The sequence below is a fragment of the Mizuhopecten yessoensis genome, unplaced genomic scaffold (assembly GCF_002113885.1).
Source record: "Mizuhopecten yessoensis strain PY_sf001 unplaced genomic scaffold, ASM211388v2 scaffold1579, whole genome shotgun sequence".
Taxonomy (NCBI): domain Eukaryota; kingdom Metazoa; phylum Mollusca; class Bivalvia; order Pectinida; family Pectinidae; genus Mizuhopecten; species Mizuhopecten yessoensis.
In genome coordinates, this window is record NW_018404117.1 from 371,064 (window position 1) to 395,906 (window position 24,843).

The following is a 24,843-nucleotide window of genomic DNA, read 5'->3' on the forward strand; positions in this document are numbered from 1 at the left end:
AAGTCACAGAGAAGCTTGATAAAGAGCGCGAGCTAGACTCCAAAGAAAACAAGAGAAGCAGCTAGACTCTGAAAGTACCAGAGAAGCGACTAGACTCCTAATATCCATGGAGAAGCTATAAAAGACTATGAATTGGAAACGCTAGACTCCGAAGAAGGCAAGAGAAGTCACTAGACTCTGGAGGCATCCAGAGAAGCGACTAGACTCATAGCCACCCCAGAGAATGTATCTGTTAAATTTACCACGAGAAAACTGGCTACAGATAAAGTGAAGTAATAATCTATTCACAAGGTCCAATAATAATATTACAAAGGGCAATAACTCTGTAAGTTACTGTCCAATAAATCCCATTTTCGAACTCATCTGAGATCTTATTAATATATGGCTGCATACAAAGTTTCATCAAACTTGGTTAACATTTACTGAAGTTATCGTGTTCACAAGGAAAAGTTAACAGACGACGGACAAAAGGCTATCACAATAGGTTACCATGACCTATGGTCAGGTAACCTAAAAATCTGAAAATAAACAAAACCAAAGTCCATGTATTAATATTTCCATCAGAGAAGCTCTCTCAAGAAATTCCCTGGAGTCCGTGTTTATGGAGTGGAGATCTCCCACACAGCATTGTCCATTATTTCCCTGGAGTCTGTGTTTACGGAGTGGAGATCTCTCACACAGCATTGTCCATTATTTCCCTGGAGTCTGTGTTTACGGAGTGGAGATCTCTCACACAGCATTGTCCATTATTTCCCTGGAGTCTGTGTTTACGGAGTGGAGATCTCTCACACAGCATTGTCCATTATTTCCCTGGAGTCTGTGTTTACGGAGTGGAGATCTCTCACACAGCATTGTCCATTATTTCCCTGGAGTCTGTGTTTACGGAGTGGAGATCTCTCAAACAGCATTGTCCATTATATCTCAATCAATCTGTTAATGTTTGATTACAGTGAGTTTCCATCCATATAGCCACGATTCAAACTTCAGCTAACATGTTGTCACATATTCTGGACATCAGAACGATATGCAATGTGATGTTAACGATATGCAATGCGATGATTCAATGATGGGTGTCTATATATAGTTAACCACATAAGATGTAACAAATGCACATATATTGCTGCTCCCTTCTTCTGACTTTAAAATTGATATATCAATGTAAAATATTTCTAAAATAATTATACAGTTGTATTATGTACACTTGTTGAATTCTATTTTGCCTCTTTTCCAAAGATCCTGTCAAATTCTGGTAGCTTTCGGTGTAAAACCTCTGAAAACAAGAGGCCCATGGGCCTTAACGGTCACCTGATATATTTATACAGAGAGTTGATTTTGTTTCTAACATGAACAGAAATATTATTCAAAGTGACAAAAAACAATAAAACCACCTTATTCAATATCTAGCATACAGATTTAAGACTAAAAAGTATTTGAAACTAGCACCTCTGATTCTAAACAAGGAAAATGAAGAAATTTTAGCACACTGACTCCTTTGGGCCCCACCCTACAGCCCTTGGGGGTAGGGCTGGCTCAAAATGTAATATTCAAAGTATCATTTGCCATTATAAACCAAAATAAATTTTGCCCCCCTCTCTCCCCACCCTTCCTTCCCTAGGGTGTAAACGTGAGACCCTAGGGTCATAAACCTTAAGACTAAGACCCTTCCATCTATGGAGAGTGTTTGATTCTACCATATCTTGGTCTTGAAATTTCAGTCAATTCAACCCTTTTTGGCCCCACCCATCAGCCCCGGGGGGGTCAGTCAGGGCTGATATGTGCATACTATCAAACTGCTACCTAATACTGATAATGCTAACCTAAATTCAATGACCTCCAATGGAAATTAAACAAATGTTGGTCCAAAATGTGATTTCCCTATATAAACTATAGTAAAGTTTACCCCCTCCCCAGGGGAAAACGTGAGACCCCAGAGTCAAGAAATTCACAATATTGGTAAAGCACCTTAAGACCCTTTCATCTATGAAGAGTATTTGGTTCTACCATATCTGGGTCTTGAGAAGAAGATTTTTGAAATGTTAGTCAATTTTACCCTTTTTGGCCCCGACCCTCAGGCCCCTGGGGGCTTGGGACTAAACCAGCAACTATTTTTGTTGACCTTTGTCCATGGAAGGTTCCTGCAAAATTTCATTGAATTTGGTTTAGTGGTTTTGGAGAAGAAGTTGAAAATGTAAATTGTTTACGGACGCACGACGGACGACGCACGACGACGGACAAAAGGCGATAGCAATAGGTCACTTGAGACTTTGTCTCAGGTGACCTAAAAACCTGCATTGATATATTTTTTGATTTCATCTGTTTACATAATGATACAATTTACTACATGTATTTCCTAAAAAAAAAAAATTCTAATGACTGTGGTACAAATGGTCTCTGAAAATAAATCTATAGATTTTCAGGACGCAAGTATTCGTGGGAGTTTATTGAAAACAGAGACAAAATGAAAAATCCAAGATCCCTATATGTAAGTCACAATGTATGTGTCCCTTATATAATGTGTCATAATGTGTTTTTATATGCTTTCCTTAGATATATTTATAAGTCACATGATGTGTGTGTCCAAAGCTGTTGATATTCTGTTTCATTGTCAGATACTTATACATTTATGTTAGTTCCTTATAGGTATAAGTAAATAAGTCTTCAACAATTTTTTTTATCATAACATCATTCAGTGTGTTCATCAATTCAGTATGGTTAGGTAGGTACATCACTGTCACACAAACGGAGGTCATATAGACACGCGTAAAGTTAGCCACGCAACTGTACATGTTGCGAGCGTTTCAAGTGAAATATAGCTGTCCACGCAACCCATATTCGTGAATGTCCGATACAAATTGGTCTCAATGCTGGTACAGGAAGTTGTTATTATAAAGGTATGTGTGAGACCTTTCCTGCGACATTAGTGAGGTCCCAGAGCACACAATCATATGGCCGTGTCACGGACAATATCACCGCCAATGTCACGCAATTCTCTTGGACTATTGGTTTCTTGCCATTGTTTCCATCATAACACAAATTGAAGACAGATAAAGACCAGCACAACAAATAATGGCAGCTGGGTCTATCACCGAGTACCTAATGGACAGTACTGTTACAATGTATGGGTCTATCACAGAGTACCTAATGGACAGTATACTGTTACAATGTATGGGTCTATCACAGAGTACCTGATGGACAGTATACTGTTACAATGTATGGGTCTATCACAGAGTACCATATGGACAGTACTGTTACAATGTATGGGTCTATCACAGAGTAACTAATGGACAGTATACTGTTACAATGTATGGGTCTATCACAGAGTACCTGATGGACAGTATACTGTTACAATGTATGGGTCTATCACAGAGTACCATATGGACAGTACTGTTACAATGTATGGGTCTATCACAGAGTAACTAATGGACAGTATACTGTTACAATGTATGGGTCTATCACAGAGTACCTGATGGACAGTATACTGTTACAATGTATGGGTCTATCACAGAGTACCATATGGACAGTACTGTTACAATGTATGGGTCTATCACAGAGTATCTAATGACAGTACTGTTACAATGTATGGGTCTATCACAGAGTACCTAATGGACAGTACTGTTACAATGTATGGGTCTACCACAGAGTACCTAATGGACAGTACTGTTACAATGTATAGGTCTACCACAGAGTATCTAATGGACAGTACTGTTACAATGTATGGGTCTATCACAGAGTATCTAATGGACAGTATACTGTTACAATGTCTGGGTCTAACGCAGAGTATCTAATGACAGTACTGTTACAATGTATGGGTCTACCACAGAGTACCTAATGGACAGTACTGTTACAATGTATAGGTCTACCACAGAGTATCTAATGGACAGTATACTGTTACAATGTATGGGTCTATCACAGAGTACCTTATGGACAGTACTGTTACAATGTCTGGGTCTAACGCAGAGTATCTAATGACAGTACTGTTACAATGTATGGGTCTATCACAGAGTACCTAATGGACAGTACTGTTACAATGTATAGGTCTACCACAGAGTATCTAATGGACAGTATAATGTTACAATGTATGGGTCTATCACAGAGTACCTAATGGACAGTATACTGTTACAATGTATAGCTCTACCAAAGAGTATCTAATGACAGTACTGTTACAATGTATGGTTCTATCACAGAGTATCAAATGGACAGTACTGTTACAATGTATGGGTCTATCACAGAGTACCTAATGGACAGTACTGTTACAATGTATGGGTCTATCACAGAGTACCTAATGGACAGTACTGTTACAATGTATGGGTCTATCACAGAGTATCTAATGGACAGTACTGTTACAATGTATGGGTCTATCACAGAGTATCTAATGGACAGTATACTGTTACAATGTATGGGTCTATCGATATCACAGAGTACCATATGGACAGTACTGTTACAATGTATGGGTCTATCACAGAGTACCTAATGGACAGTACTGTTACAATGTATGGGTCTATCACAGAGTATCTAATGGACAGTACTGTTACAATGTATGGGTCTATCACAGAGTATCTAATGGACAGTACTGTTACAATGTATGGGTCTATCACAGAGTACCTAATGGACAGTACTGTTACAATGTATGGGTCTATCACAGAGTATCTAATGGACAGTACTGTTACAATGTATGGGTCTATCACAGAGTATCTAATGGACAGTACTGTTACAATGTATGGGTCTATCACAGAGTACCTAATGGACAGTACTGTTACAATGTATGGGTCTATCACAGAGTATCTAATGGACAGTACTGTTACAATGTATGGGTCTATCACAGAGTATCTAATGGACAGTACTGTTACAATGTATGGGTCTATCACAGAGTATCTAATGGACAGTACTGTTACAATGTATGGGTCTATCACAGAGTATCTAATGGACAGTATACTGTTACAATGTATGGGTCTATCGATATCACAGAGTACCATATGGACAGTACTGTTACAATGTATGGTTCTATCACAGAGTATCAAATGACAGTACTGTTACAACGTATAGGTCTATCATAGAGTATCTAATCACAGTACTGTTACAATGTATGGGTCTATCACAGAGTATCTAATGGACAGTACTGTTACAATGTATGGTTCTATCACAGAGTATCAAATGACAGTACTGTTACAATGTATAGGTCTATCATAGAGTATCTAATGACAGTACTGTTACAATGTATGGGTCTATCACAGAGTACCATGTGGACAGTACTGTTACAATGTATGGTTCTATCACAGAGTATCAAATGACAGTACTGTTACAACGTATAGGTCTATCACAGAGTACCTAATGACAGTACTGTTACAATGTATAGGTCTATCACAGAGTACCTAATGGACAGTACTGTTACAATGTATGGGTCTAACACAGAGTATCTAATGACAGTACTGTTACAATGTATATGTCTATCACAGAGTACCTAATGGACAGTACTATTACAATGTATGGGTCTATCACAGAGTACCTAATGGACAGTACTGTTACAATGTATGAATCCACTACAAACAAGGGCTAGCTATGCCCCTGTATCTGTTAAGCAGGATTGTATCTTACTTGTCTGCATGTAAATGATTTCCTTTCACCTGAATTTGTATCACTATTAATTTCTTTAAATCATTAGTTACTAATTTACCCTTTTATTCCGTTTCATTGTTAAATTATAACTTATATTTTGGGATAACTTTCAATTCAAGAAATAATGTCAACAAGTGGGCCAGGTTTTTACTCATTCACAGCTATTGTGAGTTTTGCAGTGTATCTTTGAAAAAGAAAACCACAACAAAGATCTTCAACAGTCTTCTTCTTAAATGATTCTATATCAGGGACTGATGTGATTGAGATTTGGTGAGTACAGACAAATGTTGGCACTATCTAATGTCCCTCATGTCTATAAAAAGCTGCTGTATAGTCACCGTGACAACAGGCCCTGACAAGTGAACTAGACTAAGCTATAATTCCCTTTTGTCTATATATGGCTACTAGAAGAGTTTCCCTGAAAACAGAAAGGCCCTCACAACAGGCTCTGACAAGTGAACTCAACTAGGCTACAAATCCTTCTTGTCTATATAAGGCTGCTGGAACAGTTACCCTGACAATAGGCCCTGACAACAGGCCCTGACAACAGAACTTAAATACACTGTTATTTCTTGTGCATATGTATAAAGGCTGCTGGAACAGTTACCGTGACAACAGGCCAAGACAAGGGAACTTGACTAGGCTACTAATAGTTATCCTGCAAACAGGCCCTGACATGTGAACTAGACAAGGCTACTAATAGTTACCCTGACAACAGGCCCTGACAAGTGAACTAGACTAGGCTTCTAATACAACTAGAACACTGACAGGTCAGTAAGGGCCCCGTCTTGTGGCAATATATATCCCCCATAATCATCGAGAAGCGATCTGCCCATATAGCTGAGTTTGACGTTTGACCTTTGGACTTCAAAAAGAATCGCACGGAAGCAAGATATACATTTTACATGTACTATGATGTGAGTCTAGTTTCCTTCCACCTCCTTATTTGCTGGGCTAGCAGAAATGTAAATACCAGAGCAACACTCATTTGTAAGCTTTGATTTGTTTTATTTCACCTTATATACCGCCTCCATCAAGAGCCAGGGTCAAAGTCAGAGATCCACTTTGTCTTTGACCTTTGGACCCAAAATGACCTTGACCATTAACCCAGTGACCCTGATCTTTGGTCAGTTGACTTATTCTTCAATTCAGACCAACTTTACTTCGTAATATCATAACAAAATGTTCATAATTGAAAACATGCAAAATTTGACCTTGACCTTTGACCTAATGACCTTGACCTTTGGTCAATTGACTCCTTGTTTAATTCTGAGCAACATTGCTTCAAAGTGTCATAGCGAAATGTTCACCAGTGAATATATACAAAATTTAACCTTGACCTTTGACCTAATGACCTTGACCTTTGGTCAGTCGACTGATTGTTTAATTCTGATCAACTTTGCTTCATCATGTCATAACAAAATGTTCATAATTGAAAAGATGCAAAATTTGACCTTGACCTTTGAATCTATTGACCTTGACCTTTGACCTTGACTTTTTACCTCAGTGTGTCTCTTTGTTAAATTACGAACAACTTTGCTTCATAATGTCATAGCGAAATGTTCACCAGTGAAAAGCTACAAAATTTGACCGTGACCCCTGACCCGAGGACCTTGACCTTAGATCAGTTGACACCTTGTTTAATTCTGATCAACTTTGCTGCATCCTGTCATAACAAAATGTTCATCAGTGAAAAGATGTAAAATTTGACCTTGACCTTTGAACCTAAAGACCTTGACCTATGACCTTGACTTTTTACCTCAATGTGTATTTTTGTGAACTGAACATCTTGACCAAGTTTCATGTACATCGGTCCATAGATACCAAAGTTATCAGCCAGGAACAAAATTTGTTACCCTGACAACAGGCCCTGATTTTACTGAACCAGATCAACTATAGGCTACACATCCTTCTTGTCTATATAAGTCTGCTGGAACAGTTACCTTGACAACAGGCCCTGACAAGTGAACTAGACTAGGCTACTAATACAGTTACCCTGACAACATCCCCAACAGGCCCTGACATTACTGAACCATATTGATTAGGCTACAAATCCTTCTTGTCAATATAAGGCTTTGCTGGAACAGTTACCCTTACAACAGGCTCTGACAAGTGAACTAGACTCGGCTATAAGTCCTTTTTGTCTATATAAAGAAAGACATGGAGAGGTTTATAAGAAAGACGACATTGGTAAAGTACAGTCAGCTTTATTTAAAGTGAAGAATGATGAGCAGTGAATTACATGAACGGACAAAAAACACAAAAAATAGCACCTGCATGACTCTAACCACTAACCACTAACACACAGTCCGTTGAATGGGACTATAAATGGTGGCCCATGTAAGAGCTGTCCAAAAAAGAGTAGGCTAATAACACCGACACAGGATAGGGTAAGATTCATTTTTGGCCGTTAGAACTATAGGCTCTCTTTATTAGACATTTAGAAGGACTCCAAAATATATAAAACTTTATAGAATAGTCAGGATCTGGTGTAGCTGGCGGCGGCTCAGTACCTCACTTCCGGTCCAAGCTTGGTGCTGCTATACGGCTAGTATTAGTATTAACCTAACATTAGGCATAGGAGTCGTCTTACAAAAAATAGATTTATACGTTAATTACACATAGGATAAATGGCTCCTTCTCTCCCCTGTCTCCCTTTTCTATTCCTTTACTCCATACCTTATCCCTTCTACTCTTTTCCTGTCTTTTCTTCGTCTGCTGGATAACCGATCTACTCGGTTAGGGAAGCGGATGCATGTAAAGCTAATCAATCAATCAATTAATATAAAGCTGATGCTACAGCCACCATATGACAACAGGCCCTGAGAAGTGAACTATAGACCAGACCGTAAGTTTCTTGTGCCTATGTATTTCAAGGCTGCTGGAACAGTTACCTTGACAACAGGCCCTGAGAAGTGAACTATAGACCAGACCGTAAGTTTCTTGTGCCTATGTATTTCAAGGCTGCTGGAACAGTTCCCTTGACAACAGGCCCTGACAACAGCTCTACTAGCCGGTTAGTCCCTTTTGTATAATAAGACTTCTAAAACAGTTACCGGACAGCAGGCACTGTGAACTGAACTCTACTAGCCTAGGCTATCTGCAGTCTGGTAACAGCACTTACAGGTCCAACACTTAAAATAAAAGGTGTGAAGGGCACATGACATTTAATCAAACAAAAGGTACATTGGACCTGTTACACGCAAACAAAAGCATGTAGGTCTGAATTGATCAAGAAAGATTCAAGGGACATGTAACAGTAACATGATCAAACAAAAGGTACACAAAACCTGCAACACTTCAACAAAAAGTACATTAGACCTACAACAATCTATTGTCAGACAAAAAGTACATTAGACTTACAACACTCTATTGTCAGACAAAAAGTACATTAGACCTACAACACTCTATTGTCAGACAAAAAGGACATTAGACCTACAACACTCTATTGTCAGACAAAAAGGACATTAGACCTACAACACTCTATTGTCAGACAAAAAACCTTGATGTAATCTCAAAACCCATTAGGAGAAAAACATGTGAAAAAAACAGCAATCTTTGATTTTTAGTAAAACAAAAAAAAGCAAAAATACATTAGATGTAGACTGAAAAAATCAGACAAGAAGCTGTATGACGTCCCTTGTGTCATTAGTTTACCAACTGATCCTTTGATCTATACAAGTATGTGTACTTTATTTACATGATGTATATGTCTACCACAGGATTATCTCCCTTTGGACCAGATATCATTCTAAAGGCACAGAGCATTCTAAACCAATTCTTTCAGTCAGTTTCAAATATCAAATAACTTGGAACGTTTATTGTGTTTTCAATGAGTCTTAGAGTGTCCAAAAGCATGTCTGATTTGATAGACATAGCTATATGTAACCGTTTTATTTGTGAGAAATGGAGCCATCAAAATATAAAAATGACTGGATGAATCCCAAGTGTGGTTAGCAGTCAATATTTTGTAGCCAGCTTGTCAGCCACCATACTCCTCATAACACTTTGATGTCTTCAGCCCATCAGAGAATTTCATCTATGTGTGAAAAAAACAATTGACCTTCACCTTTCTATTATGACCTTGGCCTTCATGACATAACAAAATAATTGAAATTACACACCACACTCGAGCAGCCTGGAGGGTGTCATTCTCACCCCAGCACTATACAAATGTTCAAAAGATCAGACACATTAAAAACTCTCATTAAACCTTTGAGTACCTAAGTGCTGATTACATGTTTCTATAGTTACATGAGTGTTGAGAAGTGATGGACCAGACAGAGAAATGCTGACTTGATTGACCTAATGTTTAACACCAGTTTCTCTACAAAGAGTATAAATCTTAAATACTACAAGAAAAATCTTGTATCAATGTCATTACTACTCACTTTAGTTGACAGTATGTACAATGTTTTCATTGGCTCAGACGTGTAAGATATATGCCATAGGGTCAGACATACTCGTTCCCACTCAACTAGATATCTAACACTTAGGAATTTATCACAGATAAAAAGTAAAATATCTTTACAACACAACCTTAACAACAAAAGAATTTGGTTTTCTACAAAAAGAAAAGATTTTCTGCATTACACGTAATTTGAAATTCAAAGCAAAAGCCAAGCATCTGCTTTGAATTTCAAATTACGTGTAATGCAGAAAATCTTACCATTTGTAGAAAACCAAATTCTTTTGTTGTTAAGGTAGTGTTGTAAAGATATTTTACTTTTTATCTGTGATAAATGTAATTTATAGACAGGATGTCTTTATACAGAGCAAACTGACAAAAGTGTCAAGTATATATATACGGGAGGTGGCGTTAATACAGATGTGAACAAACAAAAGCGTCAAGTATATGGACATGTGACGTTAATACAGATGTGAACAAACGAAAGACTCAAGTATATGGGCAGGTGGCGTTAATACCGATGTGAACAAACAAAAGCGTCAAGTATGTGGGCAGGTGGCGTTAATACAGATGTGAACGAACAAAAGCGTTTGAAGTATGGACATGCGACGTTAATACAGATGTGAACAAACGAAAGACTCAAGTATATGGGCAGGTGGCGTTAATAAAGATGTGAACAAACAAAAGCGTCAAGTATGTGGGCAGGTGGCGTTAATACAGATGTGAACAAACGAAAGACTCAAGTATATGGGCAGGTGGCGTTAATACCGATGTGAACAAACAAAAGCGTCAAGTAAAGGGGCAGGTGGCGTTAATACAGATGTGAACAATCAAAAGCGTCAAGTATATGGGCAGGTGGGGTTATACAGATGTGAACAAACAAAAGCGTCAAATATATGGGCAGGTGGCGTTAATACAGATGTAAGCAAACAAAAGCGTTTGAAGTATGGACATGTGACGTTAATACAGATGTGAACAGACAAAAGCGTCGAGTATATGGGCAGGTGGCGTTAATACAGATGTAAGCAAACAAAAGCGTTTGAAGTATGGACATGCGACGTTAATACAGATGTGAACAAACGAAAGACTCAAGTATATGGGCAGGTGGCGTTAATAAAGATGTGAACAAACAAAAGCGTCAAGTAAAGGGGCAGGTGGCGTTAATACAGATGTGAACGAACAAAAGCGTTTGAAGTATGGACATGTGACGTTAATACAGATGTGAACAAACGAAAGCCTCAAGTATATGGGCAGGTGGCGTTAATACAGATGTGAACAAACGAAAGCCTCAAGCATAGACAGGTTGGTTTAATACAGAGGGGAATTGAATAAAAATGTCATTTATAGACAGAGGTTTGAAACAGAAGTTTGTAATGAAGAAAAAAAATGGAATACCCTCTGGCATTTACAGACAGGTATTGGGCGACAGACAACTCCACATTTTCTCAATTCAGCCTGCTCAACCACATATAGTCTGGCAATGCCAAATCTGAACACATATAAGTATAATATCAAAAAAATCACCACAATGCCTTGGCAGAGAAAATCCGGACTATAACCTAAACACAGGTAAGCTTTACAGACTGGCATTAATGCTAACTCCGGGTTACTTTATAGACAGGTTTTTATGCTACTTTGATCTGTCCATTATAGACAGGCATTTATGCTACTTTGATATAACCATTACAGACAAGTATTTATGCTACACAGAGCTGACATTTCTAAACAGGCATTTATGCTACACAGAGCTGACCTTTATAGGCAAGTATTTATGCCGTTTATTTCTTACCTTTATAGAGAGGTATCTAGGCTGAACAGATCTGAGCTTCATAGACAGATTTCTATGATGTGTTGATCTGACCTTTATTGAGAGGTATCTATACTGTACAGATCTGACCTTTATAGACAGGTTTCTATGATGTGTAGATCCGACCTTTATTGAGAGGTATCTATGCTGTACAGATCTGACCTTTATTGAGGTATCTATGCTGTACAGATCTGACCTTTATAGACAGGTTTCTATAATGCATAGATCTGGCCTTTATTGAGAGGTATCTATGTTGTACAGATCTGACCTTTATAGACAGGTATCTATGCTGTACAGATCTGACCTTTATTGAGAGGTATCTATGCTGTACAGATCTGACCTTTATGGAAAGGTTTCTATGTTGTTTATTTCTTACCTTTATAGAGAGGTATCTAGGCTGTACAGATCTGAGCTTCATAGACAGTTTTCTATGATGTGTTGATCTGACCTTTATTGAGAGGTATCTATACTGTACAGATCTGACCTTTATACACAGGTTTCTATGATGTGTAGATCCGACCTTTATTGAGGGGTATATATGTTGTACAGATCTGATCTTTATTGAGAGGTATCTATGCTGTACAGATTTAACCTTTATACACAGGTTTCTATGATGCATAGATCTGACCTTTATTGAGAGGTATCTATGTTGTACAGATCTTACCTTTATAGACAGGTATCTATGCTGTACAGATCTGACCTTTATAGACAGGTTTCTATAATGCATAGATCTGGCCTTTATTGAGAGGTATCTATGTTGTACAGATCTGACCTTTATTGAGAGGGATCTATGCTGTACAGATCTGACCTTTATTGAGAGATATCTATGATGTACAGATCTAACTTTTATACACAGGTTTCTAAGATGCATAGATCTGACCTTTATTGAGAGGTATCTATGTTGTACAGATCTTACCTTTATAGACAGGTATCTATGCTGTACAGATCTGACCTTTATGGACAGGTTTCTATGTTGCTTATTTCTTACCTTTATAGAGAGGTATCTAGGCTGTAGAGATCTGAGCTTCATAGACAGTTTTCTATGATGTGTTGATCTGACCTTTATTGAGAGGTATCTATACTGTACAGATCTGACCTTTATACACAGGTTTCTATGATGTGTAGATCCGACCTTTATTGAGGGGTATATATGTTGTACAGATCAGACCTTTATTGAGAGGTATCTATGCTGTACAGATTTAACCTTTATACACAGGTTTCTATGATGCATAGATCTGACCTTTATTGAGAGGTATCTATACTGTACAGATCTGACCTTTATAGAAACCTGTCTATAAAGGTTTCTATGATGTGTAGATCCGACCTTTATTGAGGGGTATATATGTTGTACAGATCTGATCTTTATTGAGAGGTATCTATGCTGTACAGATCTGACCTTGATTGAGAGATATCTATGCTGTACAGATCTAACTTTTATACACAGGTTTCTAAGATGCATAGATCTGACCTTTATTGAGAGGTATCTATGCTGTACAGATCTGACCTTTATAGACAGGTTTCTATAATGCATAGATCTGGCCTTTATTGAGAGGTATCTATGTTGTACAGATCTGACCTTTATAGACAGGTTTCTATGATGTGTAGATCCGACCTTTATTGAGGGGTATATATGTTGTACAGATCTGACCTTTATTGAGAGGTATCTATGCTGTACAGATCTGACCTTTATTGAGAGATATCTATGCTGTACAGATCTAACTTTTATACACAGGTTTCTAAGATGCATAGATCTGACCTTTATTGAGAGGTATCTATGCTGTACAGATCTGACCTTTATAGACAGGTTTCTATGATGTGTAAATCTGACCTTTATTGAGAGGTATCTATGCTGTACAGATCTGACCTTTATAGACAGGTTTCTATGATGCATAGATCTGACCTTTATTGAGAGGTATCTATGTTGTACAGATCTGACCTTTATAGACAGGTTTCTAGGAAGCGTATATCTGACCTTTATTGAGGGGTATCTATGCTGTATAAAGCTGACCTTTATAGACAGATATTTAAGCTGACCTTGTAGATAGGTATTGATTCCATACAGAAATGACCATTGTAGACATTAATGTGGGTTATTCGCTCACTTTTTACTTTTGATACTGATTGTAATTTGTTTTTGCAAACCAAAAGAAAAGGTCGAATATTTCTTAAAGTAAGGGTTAGTTAATGTCCTTAATGTATCTTTCAAACTATTTTCTGTTTTTTATTTATATAAGACACTAAATATAATGCAGATACTCAACACTTTGACCAAAAGCTGCCCCAAAATAAATGATACCTATAGAATTATTCTATAAACCCTGTTTAGGGGTCCTACATCAATCGAGAGACTAACCCATGTCTACCAGAACAGTCTGGCCAAAACACTGTCATACACCCTCAACCTCAGAGTCTAACCCATGTCTACCAGAACAGTCTGGCCAAAACACTGTCATACACCCTCAACCTCAGAGTCTAACCCATGTCTACCAGAACAGTCTGGCCAAAACACTGTCATACACCCTCAACCTCAGAGTCTAACCCATGTCTACCAGAACAGTCTGGCCAAAACACTGTCATACACCCTCAACCTCAGAGTCTAACCCATGTCTACCAGAACAGTCTGGCCAAAACACTGTCATACACCCTCAACCTCAGAGTCTAACCCATGTCTACCAGAACAGTCTGGCCAAAACACTGTCATACACCCTCAACCTCAGAGTCTAACCCATGTCTACCAGAACAGTCTGGCCAAAACACTGTCATACACCCTCAACCTCAGAGTCTAACCCATGTCTACCAGAACAGTCTGGCCAAAACACTGTCATACACCCTCAACCTCAGAGTCTAACCCATGTCTACCAGAACAGTCTGGCCAAAACACTGTCATACACCCTCAACCTCAGAGTCTAACCCATGTCTACCAGAACAGTCTGGCCAAAACACTGTCATACACCCTCAACCTCAGAGTCTAACCCATGTCTACCAGAACAGTCTGGCCAAAACACTGTCATACACCCTCAACCTCAGAGTCTAACCCATGTCTACCAGAACAGTCTGGCCAAAACACTGTCATACACCCTCAACCTCAGAGTCTAACCCATGTCTACCAGAACAGTCTGGCCAAAACACTGTCATACACCCTCAACCTCAGAGTCTAACCCATGTCTACCAGAACAGTCTGGCCAAAACACTGTCATACACCCTCAACCTCAGAGTCTAACCCATGTCTACCAGAACAGTCTGGCCAAAACACTGTCATACACCCTCAACCTCAGAGTCTAACCCATGTCTACCAGAACAGTCTGGCCAAAACACTGTCATACACCCTCAACCTCAGAGTCTAACCCATGTCTACCAGAACAGTCTGGCCAAAACACTGTCATACACCCTCAACCTCAGAGTCTAACCCATGTCTACCAGAACAGTCTGGCCAAAACACTGTCATACACCCTCAACCTCAGAGTCTAACCCATGTCTACCAGAACAGTCTGGCCAAAACACTGTCATACACCCTCAACCTCAGAGTCTAACCCATGTCTACCAGAACAGTCTGGCCAAAACACTGTCATACACCCTCAACCTCAGAGTCTAACCCATGTCTACCAGAACAGTCTGGCCAAAACACTGTCATACACCCTCAACCTCAGAGTCTAACCCATGTCTACCAGAACAGTCTGGCCAAAACACTGTCATACACCCTCAACCTCAGAGTCTAACCCATGTCTACCAGAACAGTCTGGCCAAAACACTGTCATACACCCTCAACCTCAGAGTCTAACCCATGTCTACCAGAACAGTCTGGCCAAAACACTGTCATACACCCTCAACCTCAGAGTCTAACCCATGTCTACCAGAACAGTCTGGCCAAAACACTGTCATACACCCTCAACCTCAGAGTCTAACCCATGTCTACCAGAACAGTCTGGCCAAAACACTGTCATACACCCTCAACCTCAGAGTCTAACCCATGTCTACCAGAACAGTCTGGCCAAAACACTGTCATACACCCTCAACCTCAGAGTCTAACCCATGTCTACCAGAACAGTCTGGCCATAACACTGTCATACACCCTCAACCTCAGAGTCTAACCCATGTCTACCAGAACAGTCTGGCCAAAACACTGTCATACACCCTCAACCTCAGAGTCTAACCCACATCTACCAGAACAGTTTGACCAAAACACTGTCATACAGCTAACCTGACAGCTGGTACATGTATTAAGAAAGCCAAGTCTGGAGATAGATTATGACAATTTTACATCAGGATATTACCTGCAGCTTGGCTTTGATGAATGTGATACTTTATATGCCTGGTGGGACCAATCACAAAATAATGGCTACACAATAAGTTCTCATCACTACCTACCAAACCATCTTTAGCTGCAGATGTCAACTAACCCCAATATGTGTGAAAGATCACAAGTGAAAGTCAGCATGATCACTATAGGTAAACAATGGGGGATATTTTTATATCAAAACCATCCACTCTTAGGGAATTTAGAAGAAAAAAAAGATAGTCTGTTACACGAAACTTAGGGAAGACCGTATGGATATGAGCTATAGAATTAAGCCATACTTGGGGAATGGCAGAGAAGTACCACATTTATCTAGCATTTAAGCCCATGCCTGGCAATAAGCCCATGCCTGGCAATAAGCCAATGCCTGGCAATAAGCCCATGCCTGGTAATAAGCCCATTCACATCTAATACATTTCAGTTAAAATCCCAACAAATGATGTTTCATTTTTCTATAGTAGGCACAGATCGCTACTTGGAGTTAGAAATTATGTGTTGGCCCCCTCAGCTTATTGCAGGATAAATACGATATAATAGAATTATCCAAGACCATGAAGTATTCCAATGAAATCTTCTGATCTTATGTGCATTAATGCATCTCAAATTATTCACATCAGTGGATATTAGTTTAATCCCTCTAATGACTAAATACACAGAGACCATTCACAATGACACTTAAAATTAAATTCTAGCTATTCTGTGAAAGCATTCACCTTGTGGCATGAGCAATCTTTTGATAATAACTCACATGGTAGCCTATGAAATTAGTTCACTTGGATAGCCTATGAAATAGCTTGTCTAAGTAAGTAGCCCAAGAAAGCCTTCATCCAAAAAGCCTTAAAGATGTCAGCCTCTGATATCCGGACCTCAGACACCCTTTAAAATACTTTCTCTTGGTGTCCTAATTTCAATCACTGGCCCATATTCATGAAACTGCTCAAACTCAGATTTTGTGCTCAAGCCCAATTTTTTAAATTAACATAAAAATTATATTTTGTCAATGATTTTGAATAATTTTGAAGAGAGTTTGGCAGAATATGGTTACAGTGCCATGTGATCCAGCCTTATTCTAGATCTCAAGACTGCTATTTTGCGGTGTCCAATAGTGTGTACATAATGGTACTTAATCATGGGTGTGAAACTGACGCGCCAGACAAATCATAACAATATATACACTACACAATACCAACATATATCATGTTTAGGACACAGATGTGATAAAATAGTGATAAAACCCCAGAAACCACATACTGTGACAGAATGTAACTCGATACTACATATTTACCCGGCCATCATAAACCAGCTATTGTAGTCATCAGGGGTATCACACTACACTGTCTGGATCCCTTTACATCAGGCAATGTTAGCATAACACACACATTTGTTTATGTTGTTTACTTCACTTTTTACCCTCTCACCCCTAGGTAACTTTAGTAGACTCTACCATGCATTTACGGGGATGAGTTTATTATGGTCTACGTATACGGTGGTGAAAGGGTTAAGGCACCCTGTCTCACTGCTCTCTGGTTTTTCCTATATACAGTATTCCCCTTATCTTCTGTTCAGATTTAACTGTAGCACAGTCGGTCTGGGACACTTCCAGTAACCAGGTAGCTGAATCAGTCAAAGCAATGGAATAACAATCTAAAGTCTAGGGTCTAGTCCTGCTTTATTTTTGTACACTCAGAACACGTACTTGTTGATTATTTTTTTCTATTTCGTCTTATTTTTAATGAAAGTCCCACAAGGTACAATGTTTGTTTCAGAAATATTTTATCCAAGTTATAATCATGCCGAAAAAAGGGGTTTCCAATCATTTGTTACAGTTTTTGGCAGTGGTATGGGGATCCCTAAATAACAACTTATTGGCAAATTCACATAAAACACTTAACAAATTCTGAAATAAAACATGCTCACTAATACGATGGACCTTGAATAGCTCACGCAGCTAATACGGAAGTGTCTGAAGCTTTTGTTTTAGTTTAAAATATGCCTAGTATATTTGAGCAGGAGATCAAGTCCCCAAAAATATCATATCAGCCACTTTACAGAACCTTTGATCCTCATTGGCATACCTGCTAAATGACCCGCATCTTTCGTCCACGCCCACAAAATTAACCCACGACCAACTTATGACCCGCGCAGGTCATACAATATTAGTTTTCTTAATTTGCACAACACAACAAGATAATAAAACGAGGTATATTTCTAAAAGATTCAACTGAATAGCTACAGATTTTATCAATGGTACAGGGATCCTTAACCGCCATGCCATATTTTCCAATTCACAACTACAGCTTTGGCAATGGTACGAGGAACCTTAATTACCAATACTTACATGTCACAAAAACCTATTTAAGGCATTCAACATATATAGGCATAATGACAGCCCTCACAGATTGGAAGTCTGGTAGCTCTGTCATGCTTCCCACCATTTCCTATTTAAAATTAAATTGAATTATCCAAAATCTCATTGGTTTTTGTTTTTTACTTGATTAGGAAAATTCAATTCATTTGACTAAAAATCCTTTCTCTAAGATTTGTAGAGTTCTTACATTTATCACTTGGTCTGGGATACATTGAATGTCGGATCATCACCAGGGAATACAAGTCATTTGCATTCTGCCAATTAGAAGGTTCCCAAGAGATGGAAAGTCACACACATTTTAAAAGTTACGTCACAGGGATCTTCATTTGCCAGCTGATATAAGGTTTTATCAGAGAGGTCAATTTGATCCCCTCCTGGTAACACTGTTAATACTAACTATTCAGAGTTAACTGTCAAGTCTGTTATAAAATCTTGGCATTAATTCTTTATAACAATTCATTTAAATACAAATAATAGAAAAAAAGAAATGTATGCCGATCAATAATGTCACGCATCTAACCAGATTTCTGAATAATCTAGAAACCTTGCATTTACATATCAAACTTCCCATTTATTAACTCATTCACCCCGAAAGACACATTTGAACTTTTCCAGTTCAAAGGCTATTCAGAGTTAACTGTCAAGCCTGTTATAAAATCTTGGCATTAATTCTTTATATTCATTCATTTAAATACAAATAATAGAAAGAAAGAAATGTATGCCGATCAATAATGTCACGCATCAAACCAGATTTCTTAATAATCTAGAAACCTTGCATTTACATATCAAACTTCCCATTTATTAACTCATTCACCCCTAAAGACACATTTGAACTTTTCCAGTTCAAAGGTCGGAAATTAGTTCATTATGAAATTCCAGGAGTGAATGAGTTGAGACAGTATTGTACAAATTAGACTGTGTGGTCCTCAATCAAACTTGTTCATGAAGACCCGACTAAACAAATGTCAAACTTATCTTACCAAAAAACCTTCATATACCAGATTTTTAAATGTATATATCATTTGTGAAAGAGTTAGCTCCCGGCGGGCATAAGGACATTTTTTTTACATGCAAATTCCATCAAAAACTATAATTAGAACAAAGTAGAACAAAATTATAATTGCTGCTTTGACTTATCAATATAGAAAAAAGCTTAATTAAAACCAAACCACAGAAGAGAAAAAGATTTGTTTAGGAGAATATTGGATCATTATTTGTCTTATGTCACCCAAACACTATCAAAATTAATCGTCGTAGCCGTCACAATCAAAACAGCTCTCAATAATTCATGGTCGAGCATAACCACCTATACACCTACACATACAACACTGTAACTAGTTATTAAAACGTAAAGCTTGCAATTGATTTGTGAAGGAGATCTCTGTAACAGAAAGAGAACACTGGCGGTATAGGGTCAGTGACGACACGGTAAACTAACAATGGTATGGCATTGTGTTTTTAATGGCTGTAAACCACTACCTATTTGCTTCACTATATAGATGCTATCGCACAATGAAATCATTTTATTCATTCTTAGCGTAACTATACCCATTTCAGCTAAAGGTTTGAATCAGAAATTGAAAATGAAATAATATTATGTACATCAAAGTCTTCAAATGAAATGAATTGAATTGGTGTATTGTATTACATATGAATGTTAAAATACACAGATCACAATATATAACACAACCGGTGGGAACCTTATTATTATGAGTTCAGCTCATATAACAACTTTTAAAATATGAGACCTCCCAGTTGTAAAATGAGACAGAGGTTATACCTGTATCTTTACAGTCCCATCTCCAGGACAATGACAGTTAAAACTCTACCGAGTTCACAGACCAAACCCTTGATAAAACTAAAGATTTGTTTTTGTGAACAAAAAATATGGCTTCCCTTAAATTAACAACCAAAATGTATGTTTGGTTGGCACTTATTTGAGCTTTGACCTAGAGGTAAAGGTCACAGTGAAATAACTCAACACTACAAATGCATACCAGATGCACGCACTGGGATTCTCTAAGTTTCATCAACATATATCCTCAAAAGTTTAGATATAAATTTTTGCACTTATTTGAACTTTGATCTACAGGTGAAAGTCAAAGTAACAGTGGCCTAATTTTGGTCCACAGCACCAGAATGAGAACCAGTACTAATATGTCTCCCTTCATTCCATGTGGAGATGTAAAACTGCCAGTCAGTGCTCTCAACATAAAACCTTTAAAACAAGTGTAAAGCAGGGGTACATAGCTGCTATCCTAAGAAATGCTATCGCACAATGAAATCATTTTATTCATTCTTAGCGTAACTATACCCATTTCAGCTAAAGGTTTGAATCAGAAATTGAAAATGAAATAATATTATGTACAACCAAGTCTTCAAATGAAATGAATTGAATTGGTGTATTGTATTACATATGAATGTTAAAATACACAGATCACAATATATAACACAACCGGTGGGAACCTTATTATTATGAGTTCAGCTCATATAACAACTTTTAAAATATGAGACCTCCCAGTTGTAAAATGAGACAGAGGTTATACCTGTATCTTTACAGTCCCATCTCCAGGACAATGACAGTTAAAACTCTACCGAGTTCACAGACCAAACCCTTGATAAAACTAAAGATTTGTTTTTGTGAACAAAAAATATGGCTTCCCTTAAATTAACAACCAAAATGTATGTTTGGTTGGCACTTATTTGAGCTTTGACCTAGAGGTAAAGGTCACAGTGAAATAACTCAACACTACAAATGCATACCAGATGCACGCACTGTTATTCTCTAAGTTTCATCAACATATATCCTCAAAAGTTTAGATATAAATTTTTGCACTTATTTGAAATTTGATCTACAGGTGAAAGTCAAAGTAACAGTGGCCTAATTTTGGTCCACAGCACCAGAATGAGAACCAGTACTAATATGTCTCCCTTCATTCCATGTGGAGATGTAATACTGCCAGTCAGTGCTCTCAACATAAAACCTTTAAAACAAGTGTAAAGCAGGGGTACATAGCTGCTATCCTAAGAACCAATGACCAATGTGCACATGTTATATTTTATCTTTTCAGTTCCAGTTGGGTCCCTACTTACAGATTGTTTTTATAAAGAAAAATATTGAGGAGAACAGAGGTGCCCAAACCGTCTTCTATAAAGCTTTATCGTTTTCTTTTAAACCAGTTTGCTAACAGCTCCTTAACAATTGTTCCCAAAGCCTAAACTCTTTAACAACTAGTATGGCCACAGAGTTAAAGTTTCCGTAAATTAAGAATGACTGATGTGACCGTAGCAATTATCACTCCACAAGCAACAACATGTAACCAAAATGTACATGTATCTATGGTAAAAGAAGACCAATATGATTAATGTATGGCATGTAACCATGGCGATTGAACTATATAATTAAGGTATAACATGTAAACATGGTGATGAAAGATCTATATAATGAAGGTAAGACATATAACGAGGCGATTAAAGACCCATATAATTAAAGTAAGGCATGTAACCATAGTAATGGCAAACCTATATAATTGAGTTCATTGCAATGGAAGATCTATATGATTGAGGTAAGGTATGTAACCATGGCGATGGAAGACCTATATAATTGAGGTAACGAATGTAACTATGGTAATGGAAAATCTATATAATTGAGTCCATTGTGATGGAGGAACTATATAATTGAGGTAATGAATGTAACTATGGTAATGGAAAATCTATATAATTGAGTCCATTGCGATGGAGGAACTATATAATTGAGTTAAGGCGTGTAACCATGGTAATTGAAGACCTTTATCTTTGAGTCCATTAAGGTGGAAGACCTATATAATTGAGTCCATTGCAATGGAAGATCTATATAATTGGGGTAAGGCCCATGACCTTGCCAATGGAAAACCTTTATAAGTGAGTCCATTGCGATGAAAGATATATATAATTAAGGTAAGATATGTAACCATTGCAATGAAATACCTATACAATTGAGTCCATTGTGAGGGAAGATCTATATAATTGAGGCAAGGCATGTAACCATGGAAATGGCAGTCATATATGATTTATAATAATAATAATAATTTGAGGTTCTTATATACCGCTTTATCACAACCTAGTTTGTAAGTCGTCTCAAAGTGGTTCACAAATTATTATCCATATATAAGTTTAAGGGCTTTTGCAACCAGCCAATATCTTTCTCAACTCCCTGGGGAGCATACAGCCGGAGCTGCCATTTCGATACTCACAGCTAGTATTCAATAATTCCAGCACTGCCCAACCACGTACTCATTTACAGCTGAGTAGACTGGAAGAAGCGGATAAAGTTTATTATTCAAAGATACAACAGTGCCATTATATGACTCAAACCCGCAACCCTTCAGTCACGACCACTAGACTGTCGTGCCTCCTAGGTAAGGCATTTTACCATGGTGATGGAAGACCAGCATAATTCATGTAAGGCGTGTAGCCACAGCAATGGATATACCTTTATAATTAAGGTAAGGCATGTAACCATGACAATGTAAAAACCAATATGATTAAAGTATGCATGTAACCATGGTGATGAAAAAACTATTTATTGTAACCTGATAATGGTGATAAAGAACCTACATAAAACCTTAATATTTGAAATAAAGATTAACACTTACCTGAGATCTTTGTTTATAGTGTCATAAATCCAAAATCCAAAAGTTCACCGAATATTGTTTCATATAAAACTGACACTGCAAAAGAAAAAGAAATCTGAGAAAAGTTTTATTTAAAGATGACCAATCTTTGAGGTGAATGGAATGTATGCATACACTGTTGATGATGAGTATCCCATCGTTATTAAAACATCAGTGACCTAGTCTTGATTACAGTCACATCACAGAACCAGCGTGACTTCATCAGGTGTATTACACACCCAGCAGCTGTAGCTACAAGCTAAGGAAGGTCCGGCTTGTCCAGTTATTATCATAATCACTGGTCAATATATCTCCTTCCATTTACTGTTCAAACTTTCCGGTCAATTTGCCTTTTGTATTTTAAATCTCCAGTGCGTTCTGTCCAGTGATCATCGAACAACACATTTCTCTATTAAACACTAAACTGTTGAAGTTGAGTGCAAAAAAAAAATCAATGTTTCACTGGCTTGCTGCTCAGATGCTATTCGGCCTGCAGGATTCCTCCTCAGTGGCGGCTCGTTTCCAGTGATTGACATAGAGACAGGGTATGTACCATGTAAGGCAGGTAAAAATTGTGTCAACACACAAACTAGCAGGAATGCTCGTCAACATATCATGATGGTAAACAGCTGTAACTTCATTGTGTAAAACCTCTATAACGAACTCGACGAATGGTCAACACATTTGTCTATTCACTTCTAAAGCAAACATTTGGTCTAGCTTAATCTAAAGACTCGGAATAGATTTGATAATGAGATCTCGTTAATTATACATTTATAGATGGTCTACCTCAGAAATCAGACCTCAGTTTTCATGAAAGCTTTCCAGAATTATAATGAAAGATTAATTAATCATTTCAGTGTTTAAATAATATACCTTTTTAGCTATACCAGGTGTTTTTTTCTTTAATAGCATACTTTATTTCAGGGATCACTCAGACCACAGATCAAAATTAATTGACCATAGGTCATAGAAGAACCACTTTTCACAGGTCAAATCAAGGTCACTTTTCACATAATGGCAACTTTTTTTCTTCAGTTTGATGATAAAATCTCAAAAGTGAAAAAATGATGATGACTACTTAAAATATTTTAAGCATTTAAATTACTACTAATTCAACAAACCTGAATTAACTAAAAATGCCAAAACTCCACAGACAAGAATTCCACGCAAGTGGATGTGTCGCCTGCGCAGGAAGCTGGGAGAGTTTTAAGGAACTTGCTATGGATACTCATTGTCTCAATTCCAAGTTTTATTTGTATGATTTGTCGGATGGTTTCCCATAAATAAATGAATAAACTTGTGGATTATGATGCTAAACAGCTAATGTTGTCTATAACATTTGGAGTAAGACGGCATTTCAGAGGTTTACACGGTGGGTCAAGTGGTAGATCGAAGCCGTCCAGTATACAGTTTTAGTGAAGTTTCTATTTATAGTAACAGTGACCTTGACCTTTGACCTTCGGACCTGAAAAGCAATCCCAAGCAAGCACTTTTGGTAAGAAAGCACTGCATGAGATTTGAGTTTGAACGGCCCAAGGAAACTCAAGTTATCGCACGAAAACAGATTTTCTATTTATAGTAACGGTGACATTGACCTTTGACCTTCGAACCTGAAAAGCAATCTCAAGCAAGCACTTTTGGTAAGGAAGCACTGCATGAGATATGAGTTTGATCGGCCCAAGGAAACTCAAGATATTG

At 37.8% G+C, this 24,843-nt stretch overlaps 1 protein-coding gene across 2 annotated transcripts in view; it reads right to left on the reverse strand.

Annotated features, from left to right (window-relative positions):
- The window catches only part of LOC110465330 (receptor-type tyrosine-protein phosphatase epsilon-like), a 222,920-nt gene that overhangs the window by 196,025 nt on the left and 2,052 nt on the right, over positions 1-24,843 (reverse strand). For both annotated transcript variants that reach the window (XM_021521082.1, XM_021521073.1), the window contains exon 2: positions 23,125-23,199. The gene's annotated coding sequence lies outside the window, so the exon portion shown is untranslated. The remainder of the gene's footprint in view (positions 1-23,124; positions 23,200-24,843) is intronic.